The sequence below is a fragment of the Macrobrachium nipponense genome, chromosome 15, assembly GCF_015104395.2.
Source record: "Macrobrachium nipponense isolate FS-2020 chromosome 15, ASM1510439v2, whole genome shotgun sequence".
NCBI classification, from domain to species: domain Eukaryota; kingdom Metazoa; phylum Arthropoda; class Malacostraca; order Decapoda; family Palaemonidae; genus Macrobrachium; species Macrobrachium nipponense.
The window spans coordinates 33,171,230-33,182,266 of record NC_087208.1 but is presented as its reverse complement, the minus strand read 5'-3'; the positions used below and the strand labels follow the sequence as shown (position 1 = coordinate 33,182,266).

Genomic DNA, 11,037 nt, shown 5'->3' with positions numbered 1-11,037 from the left:
AAATGCATTTATATACTAATAGCTCTGGAATTATATAACAGAAAAGACCAAAGCCCTATAAATTCAACATAAAAATCAACTACTACAGGCAGGCCCCGGTTATCGGCGATCCAGTTTTATGGTGCTTAAAAATATCTAGTGCCATAAAATCGGCGATTTATGACACCGTAACGGGCTGAGTTCCGGTTATCGGCACCATAACATACCTAGCAGAGGCCACAAATTGCCGAGTTTCGGTTAACGGCGGCTTTGGCTTACTAAACAGCACCCCCCCCCCCCACCCCCGGGAAGGAATGGAAACCCCCGCCGATAACCAGGGACTGCCGGTACAACTGGCACAAATAAATGCAGGCAGTCCCCGGGTTACGACGGGGGTTCCGTTCTTGAGATGCACTGTAACCCAAAAATTGTTGTAAGCCAGAACATCGTCAAAATTCCTAAGAAAACCTTACTTTTAGTGCTTTGGGCGCATTGAAAACTATGTAAACTGCATTCTTATTGCATTTTTCATCAAAAAAACCTTCAAATACTGATTATTTTGCATTTTTGGTGTCATATTTCTTCTGCCAGATCAGCATTGTAGGCGCCGTAACCCTGGAAATAATTCTGATGAATATAATTGAAAAGCGCCTTAACCTCGGAACGTCATACGCCGAACCCGTTCCGTTAAACCCTAGGACAGCCTGTATAAAGAATCCTTACCAGCTTACAGACTCAGAATGAAGCATATCTACGCAGAAACAAAATAAGCTGGATATCAACAAGTAAAAAGTGAATGGAGCAAGTAGTCCTTACCTTGAATGTAAGTGGAGACTAGCAACTCAACTTGCTGGCACTTTGGCAGGAGGCGAATGAGGTCGAAAGTAAATGGCACTTGAGTTTATCCGAGGGGCTGCGTGCAAGGGTTCTGTGGTTACAGGGGGAAGAGAGAACTGAGGAACAGGACCTCCTCCTCCTCCTCCTATTCCTCCTGTAAAAAGGCAGTCCTTGCTTTTGAAGGTAATCCACACACAGTGTTGCCATGACCTTGGCTCTATGGACAGCAAGTGTTCAAAACGTCAGCAATCCCCAGATGCATTCCTGGTCCACTGGGAAGAACTGTGGAGCAAAATAAAAGTGACTCTTTCAAGGGGGATCACAATACTGAAGTGAATGGTGTCTTTCTATATCTCTCTTTCTCTCTCTTGAGAGTCAACACGTTTATAAATTGGTTGGTGCTAGATCAATAAAGAAACACAGAAACAATTTCAGAGTATCCTGTCACGAAGAGGGCAGAAACTGACTTACAGAAATATTACAGGCTGGTCTAAGACCAAGAGAACTGTGCCAGTTTCACTGATAACTTTATCAAAAACAAACAATTTAAAAAAATAAAACACAACTCATTTTTACCCAGGTATGCATGCTGTCAAACAAATGCTCCTTCATAATTAATTCTGGCATTTCTATGTAAAATGTTTTCTCCTCAGATCCTGCAAGGCCAAAATAACGGTACGTAAGCCAAACCTCTTACAAAACGAGAAAGAATGTTACAGTAGTACCTCTTGTCAGAACTTCTCCTAAAACAATGCACAATAACAAATATATATTTTAAATATACTAATCTGGTCAAAAGGCCTTAATTATAATGTAAAGTAGTCCATACTCTTATCAGAGAATTAATATTAGTCAATAAACTGAGTACTACCCCCTCCCCAGGGAGATGACATAGGGGGATTCTCAAACAAACGACTGGCTTCAGCCCGCATTTTAAAAAACAACCCAAGTTTCTGCCACCTCTTTATCTATGAAAAAATACTAAAAAAATATGGAAAGAAAGATTATGAAGTAGAGTAAATTAAATTACTATGTTACACTGGATAACTAATATTAACTAGATTATGGTAACAGGCCAACCTAGGTTAGTGTATCAGTGGATAATAATAATTACATCATTGGCATATGCATTCCACACTCTGATACTCTCATAAAAGTTACAGGTGTTAACAAATGCACACCAAAGAAGTCAGTTTCACAAAGACATGTGGCTTTACAGAGAAGGTCGTGACACATCCAGAAAACACAAATCAAAATGACATGAAAAACAGAGATTGTTTTTCACATAACTAAACAAAAATATACATTAAAATGACAATATGAAATTAAATACTATACAGCTGACTTAAAACTTGAGCAAATAAAACTTGAACAAGTTCAAAATATAAATATAGACGAGATAAAAATAATCTGAATGAAGGTGAAGGAATAGTTGAGCCAACTCTCCTTCTCAGGAGGTAAGTTTAGATCTTGACTATGAATTCTAAGAAACATGTTGGGGTTCTTAAGAAAAGTGTGTGGTAAAGGTGGAGAAAAACCAACTGAAATGGTGAAAAATGTAGTATATAGAAGTTAGTCCTGGTGAACAGATGAGTTGAACAGATGAGTCAGGATAATTGGAGTTTGGTGGCCATGCAAAGTAAATGGGGGATGATGGGGTACAAGAAGTACAGGAATGAAAGGACCTTCATGCATCAAGCTACAAATGTCCTTTAAGATCCAATTTGCTCTACTTTGGAATTAATATATTTTCATATATGTTAACCGAAGGGGGATTTTTTAGGTGATAATAATTTCGTCCTCTCGTGGGTTCAAACCAGCGCCCGGCGGACAGAGGAGAAAACCAGGACTTCAGTGACATTATCCACTCTGCCAACAAGTGAGGTATAAGTTGATACCGACTACGACCTTAAAAATCACTGTCGAACTCAGGTAATTGTAATTAGAATCGATATCCAATCATCGATTCTAATTACAAATACCTGAGTTCGACAGTGATTTGTAAGGTCGGAATTGGTATCAACTTATACCTCACTTCTTGGCAGAGTCGATAATGTCACTGAAGTACTGATTTCTCCTCTATCCGCTGGTTTGAACCCATGAGAGTACGAAATTATTATCACCTAAAAAATCCCCCTTCGGTTAACATATATGAAAATATATTAATTCCAAGGTAGAAAGAATTGGATATTAGAGGAAATTCGTAGCTTGATGCATGTATATGAATCACGGTGATATGATAATAATTCATATATATAGCATATATACATATATATATATATGTGTAATATTATTATATATTGCTACTTTCAAAACGCATATATCCCCTCTTAGACTGTATAAAATGGTATGTAGATTTTGGCAACATTTTGTTCAGATTCCTGGCTAGCTTAGAATTAGGATGTTTTAAATGTGTGTTCAGATTTCGAATAACATAATATAAAAAGAATATATAATGTAGAATGTAGAGAGAGAGAGAGAGAGAGAGAGATTTTCTTTGTCCATTCAAAGCTAGATTGCTTCCCTATTATGTCAACGCCTTGTGATAAGAGACCCTGAAGTTTCTGCTTTGCTTTCCTAATCCGTTTTCGCTGTGTTTTGGGATTTCTGTCATCACGTATGATGGGGACTTTTGCTTGATTTCTGTCTTGATCAGGTACGTGTCTTTGTTGAACTAGTATGTAAATGACTGAACTGGTTTTGTACGCGTTCATCTTTGCCGAAAACCAAGTCCAGATTTCACATTTTGTCTGTAAAGTTGCGTCACTTTTCGAAGCTTCCAGAAAGAATTATTGCCCAAAACGCTTTGTGTCATCTCCACTGCCCAGCTCTTGTCGAAATGAAAGATTCCTTCCGGCTTAAATACTCAAAGCGTTCACATTCTCTCTCTCTCTCTCTCTCTCTCTCTCTCTCTCTCTCTCTCGCTATGATTGATATTAACGTAACGTAAAATGGTCACTCGTAACTAGTATATTTCAGATTTGATAATTCTTAAGTTTATTTAGTGTTATTTAGTACTTTTTGTGGAATCTGAACAAACATTGTGTGTAATGGAGCCTGTTTTTGTGAATTGGTGAATTTTTTGAAGAAAGAAGTTGGTATACCAAGGTAAAGTGTGTTATATTTTTATTAGTTGCAACTAATAACTAATAGTTGGTGGTTTGGTAAAAACTAATAACTATTGGGTATGATGGTTTAGAGAACTAATAACTAATAGTTACAATGGTTTAAGTGAAAGGATTTACATTTTTACACATTGCAAATTTTTGTTTTGTGTTTGTTTTCATTTGAAGTGATTTTTATGTTTTCTTGTGCATTTATTCATTTTCTTATTGAATTGTTTTTGATTTTGTATACTTTTTGCAATTTTGGTATTTTCCACATTTTCTGTGTTTTTGTTTGCATTCACAATTTAATTAACTTAGTTATTTTCATTACCTAAGTGTTGCACATTTAATTAAATTTAACACTTGTGAATTAATTTGCATTTACTTAGAATTCTTTTCAAGTTTTATTGATGTTTAGCACTTGTGAATTAATTTCCAAATTTCAATTATTGCCTAACACTTTTGAATTTCAATTGAATTAATTTTCCTGAATTTTGTGATAAATTAATTTTGATTTAATTTTACTTAATTGACTCAAGAATTAATTGAACTTTGTTTTCAAGTAACATTAAATTTCCCTGATATTGTGCATTTCACTTATAAATTTGAATTTAATAATAAATTTTTGTATTTAAAATTTTGATAAGTGTTTTCTTTATTTTACACCAGTATTTAATTATGATTATATTGATGTTAGGTTGAAACATAGAGTGGTAATTGATCTGTTTTCCTTCAATTAACTTGAAGTGACTTAGAACCAGGGAAGTACTTAGACTTTTGAAATCAGGGAAATATTTAGACTTTTAAAGTTGTTGATGGAGTGATGCCCTTTGATTAATTTAATTACTCACAAGACTACCTCACACTGTTTTGATGAACTTAGTCTGATTTCCTGCAATACTGGTAAGTTGTTAAGGGATCCATGTTTGCCTTTAGGAGTATTCATCGTTTAGTACCTGTGATGAAGGGTTGCATGGGTGTCTTGGCTGTTGCGAGGTAACAATTAATGAATGGTAAGTGTAGTAACCAGTTATACTTGGCACAATGCCGTCCACAATATATATATATATATATATAGATATATATATTTATATTATAATAATTATATCTATATATATATATTTATATATATATATATATATATATATATATAGATATATATAATAATATATATATAGATATATATAGGAAGTGGAATGTATCCACTAGGCATAAGAATGAAAAAAGCTTTGTCTATGATTCAGTAGTTAATGAATGCATCAGCTCCTATAGTCTTAACTTATCTCCAGGTCCAATCTTAATAAAAGAGAAGGCTTATACTCCAAAATGAGTATACATGAACAGACGGAACCTTTGCTAAAAGCGACATTTCCTACGCACTTGTGTCGTCTGAGAGAGAGAGAGAGAGAGAGAGAGAGAGAGAGGAGAGAGAGAGAGAGAGAGAGAGAGAGAGAGAGAGAGAGACCGTTATCGTTATCGACATGCTTAGGAAGGCAGGTGAGGCTATCTTATCACAACCCACTTTCAGTGATAACGAGAGTCCCTCTTTCGGAACGATGCCCACTTCCAAGTGTTAGCATGTTAACAGTCAGGGAAACTGTCAAAACACCAATGTAACAAGGCTAATAAATTAACAGTGAATCGACCTTTGTCGGGGTTAATTATTTGGCAGCAATTCTACGTAAATACAAAATTATTATTGGGGATTTTTGCATGTATTATCCTGCTGCAATACGACTTAATCATTCTGTATAAAATGCACTTTCACAAAAAATAATCATTTAAACAGAAATTTATTATATAATAATGCAAACATTAATCATTTTACATTTTCAGGCTTAATAACTATTTACATAAAATTTTAATATACAATAATGCTAATAATACTTGTATTACAAAATAAATTATTCTCCTGTTGTCTATGAGAACATCTGGAGTCCTATCAGCTCTTATGGAGGCCAGAAACAGTTTCATTCAATCAAATAATTAAATTTACACACAGAAGCGAACGACCTCTTCTCTGAAAGCTTCCGCTTTTTAAATTATTGTGGCTTTCATTTTGACAAACGAATGGCAAAGTTCGTCTCATTCTTTTATAGGCACAAAAACAAGGCGTGATCCGACGTCCAGCTTACTCAGGGCGCGTGCTAAAATTAAAATCTACAGCCAAATAGAGCGTTGATTCGCCAGCGAAAATTAAAATGAATACGCTATATACTGCGAAAAATAATTATTCTGTACTGTTTAAAATGCACATTGATGTATTTGTTACAGTTTCATTTTAATAAATTAATCATAAATTCCTGTATCTTCAACTCAACCAAAACACCTATTTCAGACTTCTGAGGTTCTTCCATAACCTTTCCTAACCCCCAACAAGAACAACAACAGCAACAACAACAACAACAAAACAGTAGATTGTAGGCTTACTCCCCGAGTAAGTGCAAAACACTTACTAAAGAAGCAATCGTCACAAGTGTGGTGAGCTTTCTTAGTAATTATGACTGGCAGATTCAACCTCTCTCTTCAGCTTCAGGCTGACGTAATCTGAAAGTCTAATCAACAGGAACTTTCCAAATTTATCTTAATTCTAATAATAAAACTTTTCCTGCTCGATTCTACAGACAAATTTTATGGCTACCAACTTCCTGATTTCTTGTCGTTCTTCTGTTCGCCCCTACTTCTTCTTTCTGATTGAAATAACGCAGATTTTTTTCTCAAATGACAAATGGAGACGAATGCTTTTACTGAAAAAAAAAACAAAAACCAAACACAAATCTCCGCTGTATGTTATAGTAATTCACCTCCTACTTTGAGAACATTCATTAATGAATACGCATGTATCGTAATACATGGTGTATTATTATTATTGTATATCCTATGTATTGTATATATTATCATTATTGTATATACTATTATTGTATATACATGTATTGTATATATTATTATTGTTCATACTATGTACTGTATACAACTGGCATCTATAGAAACAATACGTCTACCATCAACCTCGTTTAATTCAATTGTTTTCATAAGAAAACTTTCATTAACCAATATTAAAAATTAACAACACGAGGAAGAATATGAGTTGCAGCATGCTGTTCTACAACGGATATTAAAAATAACTTTTTTTGTTTTTGTAATACTATAAAAATAATGCCAGACACTGTAACATTTAAATACTTTGCAAATGTCTGTAGTGGTAGCATTTCCCTCCCGCAAAAGTTTGCTTGCAATATATCATCATAGATTTTCCATAAAAATCCAGTTTTTTTGTTTTTGTTTGTTTGTTTGTATGGTGTTTTTACGTTGCATGGAACCAGCGGTTATTCAGCAACGAGACCAACGGCTTTTTACGCGACTTCCGAACCATGTCGAGAGTGAACTTCTATCACCAGAAATATACAATCTAACTCCTCAATAGAATGCCAGAGAATCGAACACGCGACCACCAAGGTGGCAGGCCAAGACCATACCGATCACGCCACTGAAGAGCTAAAATCCAGTGCTTGAAGAATGAATTTATATCAAAAGAAGAGCTGCGTTTATGACATCGTAACCATGAAGATTTACGAGCTAAATCATGTTAGGTTCTACCGTACAATAATGGCACATTTATGAAGTAGAATATAATTACCATAATGTCAGATTTCTGTAGCAGAATGTAATTACAATTATGTCACATTCTGTAGCAAAGTATAATTACAATGATGTCACATTTCTGTAGCAGAAGACAATCACGATTATGTCATATATTTCTGTAACAGAAGATAATCACGATAATGTGACATTTCTGTAGCAGAATATAATTACAATGATGTCATTTTTTTTCTGTAGAAGAATACTACGATATAATGTCATCTTTCTGTACAGAAAAAATAGTTAATAAGAGTTTAAAATTCGCTAAACAAATTATCATCACAGTACTGTATACTCTTGAATTTTATTCAGTTTTTGCACAGAGACCTTCCTTACCAACTCACATTTATCTAGGAACAAAATACCGTTCCTCTAGCCCAGAACTTGCCCAGATTCTGATCGCCGGCAAGCCTTTGCCAGAATGAACGGGCGTACGTACCAAGAGACGTACCTTCATGGAGATAAAATGTTTTACTTAAAATATAAATAAATTCTTTATCAAATTATAAGTTTAGTTTTCATTCAACGATACATATCATGTAAGATGAGACGGTTGTTTATTCCCCTCTTTTAATTTAAGGTAACTGAATATTTATGACCAGGTGAATTTTTAAAAGTAAGTCTGGTCACTTTACTGAAGTACCTACATCATCACAGTATGTCTGTCCTGTCGGTTTGTGGAAACGAGTTATAATAAAGTACATACTTTTTAACAATACAAGAAAGACTTACACTTGAAGTAAATATTTTTATGCAGTACAATGTTACCCAAGGTAAATGCGTTTCGAGATGAGACAAAACAAAAAACCAAGAGAGAGAGAGAGAGAGAGAGAGAGAGAGAGAGAGAGAGAATGGTACGTTGCCATCTTCCAATAATATATCTCGTCCTAATATATGACTACCCCACCACACAAACCACTATGCAGTTTACAACCATCTTGGCGCCGAATTCATGCGACCATAATTTTAACGACTGATTTTACTTATGAATTCTGACACAAGGTCCGCATGTCTCACTGTGACCCACAGACGATCGAATCGAATCTCTATATTCTGGCATTTCCAAATTGCTGTACGGAAGGATCGAGTTCTTTACAAAAGAAGGTCATTAAACAGCCTCTCTGACCTCTGGGTTGGACGAAATTATGCAGAAATGGTGCCTCGATCCAAACTCCCAACAAGTACTACGTTTTTTTTTATTATTATTTATTGAGTATTCTATCCTGTATGTCAACCCCACGATACAGGTACGATAAATACTGGTGTGTGTATCAACCCCACGATATACTAGGTCTATGTAATGCAAAACCACGATATACGTAGGCCTATTCAATGCAAGTTTGCAAAACCTCTGGTGTTGTATATTGACCCTGCAATATACTCGTACGTATGTAAAGCACTATTGTGTGTATGTCAACCCCACGATAAAGTATCTCTTTCTCTTGTCCACTACGGTGATAGTACTGGACTGCTTTCACAGTTCGTCACTTCAGTGGTTGACAAAAATGTGGCAGTTTAATAAAGACTAAAAGTATCTCAAAAGTCTCCAACTGAAGAAGTCAAAAGTGGAATTATTAACAGTAAGTATTTATCAACCTTAGCAATTATACTAATCAGGCAATTCACCCATAAACAAGGGTTATTCTTCCCTTACCATCATTCTTGGGAAACGCATTAGCATTCATATCATATTCCTTCTCTTGTTTCTTCTCGCGGAGGGAGATTTCCGCTTCTGCGCATGCGTCAGTGTCTTGATAGACGTTACAACTGTCATTCATGTAACTTTATTTTTATTTTGTATTTTTTAGGAGTCTATACAGTTACATACAGAATTTGCTCCAGTGTCTTCATAGACGTAAGAATTCATAGATGTAAAAATACACGTAACTCGGTTCTTGCGTGTTTTTTTAGGGTTCTTTCACGAGAGTATCGGCAATCACTGGTAACCAATGCATAGATCACCAACTATCTTAAACCTACGAGAACTCGTGGGCCAGAATTACTGGAGGAATATTTAGTCTCCACTTTTCGTGATATTTTGGTCATCCGTGTAATGTAAACAAAGATTAAACAAATACATAAATAGCAGAGGAGAAAGACACAAACTTAATGTCAATTATTCACTCTGACAATGTACGGTAATGTAGGCAAGGAAAGCACGAATGAGAAGTGAGAATACGTTTTTATTACATCAGTCAATATTTTTACAAAGCTGTAAACCCAAAATGTTCAGACACAGTTACAAAATTAAAAATAAATAGCTTTTGCATGAGATTAATATTGTCCCTACAACAGAAAAATGAAGTCTGGTCATTACAAATAATATAAATGATAAAAACCAGAAGGTGCAGCTTAAAGAGCAATGAGAAATCGAGCGAAAATTGTCGAAAAAAAAAGTCTTGGTGGATGAAAATTACTTTTAAGATGGAGAGGAAGGGCTTCAAAACGCTAATGTTAGCAAAGTAGCAAGAACAGAATATAAGTTTAGCAAAGTAGCAAAGGAATATAAGATGATGTCTGATAAAAAAATGAGGGCGTCTCTACGCTATCAGGATCAAGAACGAAGTAAAATCTTAATCTTCTAACAAAACGGACATCATTCTCTGTATTTCTCATTGCTTAAAAATTGAATTAAAAAACTGAAGGTGCGGCATTAAAGAGCAATGAGACATCGAGCGAAAATTGCCGGAAAAAAAATGGTGGATGAAAATGACTTTTAAGATGGAGAGGCAGGGCTTGAAAACGCTAATGTTAGCAATGTAGCAAGAATAGAATATAAGTTTAGCAAAGTAGCAAGAATAGAATATAAGATGATGTGTGATAAAAAAACAGAGGGCGTCTCTACGCTATCAGCATCAAGAACAGAGTAAAATCTTAATCTTCTAACAAAAACGGACATCATTCTCTGTATTTCTCATTGCTTAAAAATTGAATTAAAAAAAAAAAAGCATCATAAAATAGGTCAAACGTAAATATCAAAACGAAGATCAGCCAAATTTACACAAAGTGTTGACAATAGTTAAGAATCACATTTTACAAAACAACAATAGATCCAGATCAGGACTTGAAAAACTGATGAAAAGTATTTTTTTTTTTTTATTATAAATAAAATTTTAATACCGAAAATTCATGATTAATGCAGAGATACCGTGACACCCCATAAGCATTTTAATTCTTACAGGTGTAAGAATATAAGATACAACAATAAGAAAGATAAAAGAAGAGGGTGTGGGAGATAAGAATCATTCGTAAAAACAGGTAGCAGTGTCCCTCTGCTTTTTCAACTGCCTAAAAAAATATATTTAAAAAAATGAAAACTAACATAACAAAGTTAACCTAATGTAAATCAAAGAGAATATACAGATTATCAAAACGACATTACTCATTTTCGCAATTTTACGATGAAATATAAAAGAAAATAGTGGACAGCCTTCTACGTTTCTTTAATAAGAATATGTATTCAAAATTTGTACAA

At 34.6% G+C, this 11,037-nt stretch overlaps 1 protein-coding gene across 1 annotated transcript in view; it reads right to left on the bottom strand.

The window, feature by feature from the left end:
- The window catches only part of LOC135227071 (KICSTOR complex protein SZT2-like), a gene marked incomplete at its 5' end in the record, with an annotated part of 399,314 nt that overhangs the window by 284,096 nt on the left and 104,181 nt on the right, over positions 1 to 11,037 (bottom strand).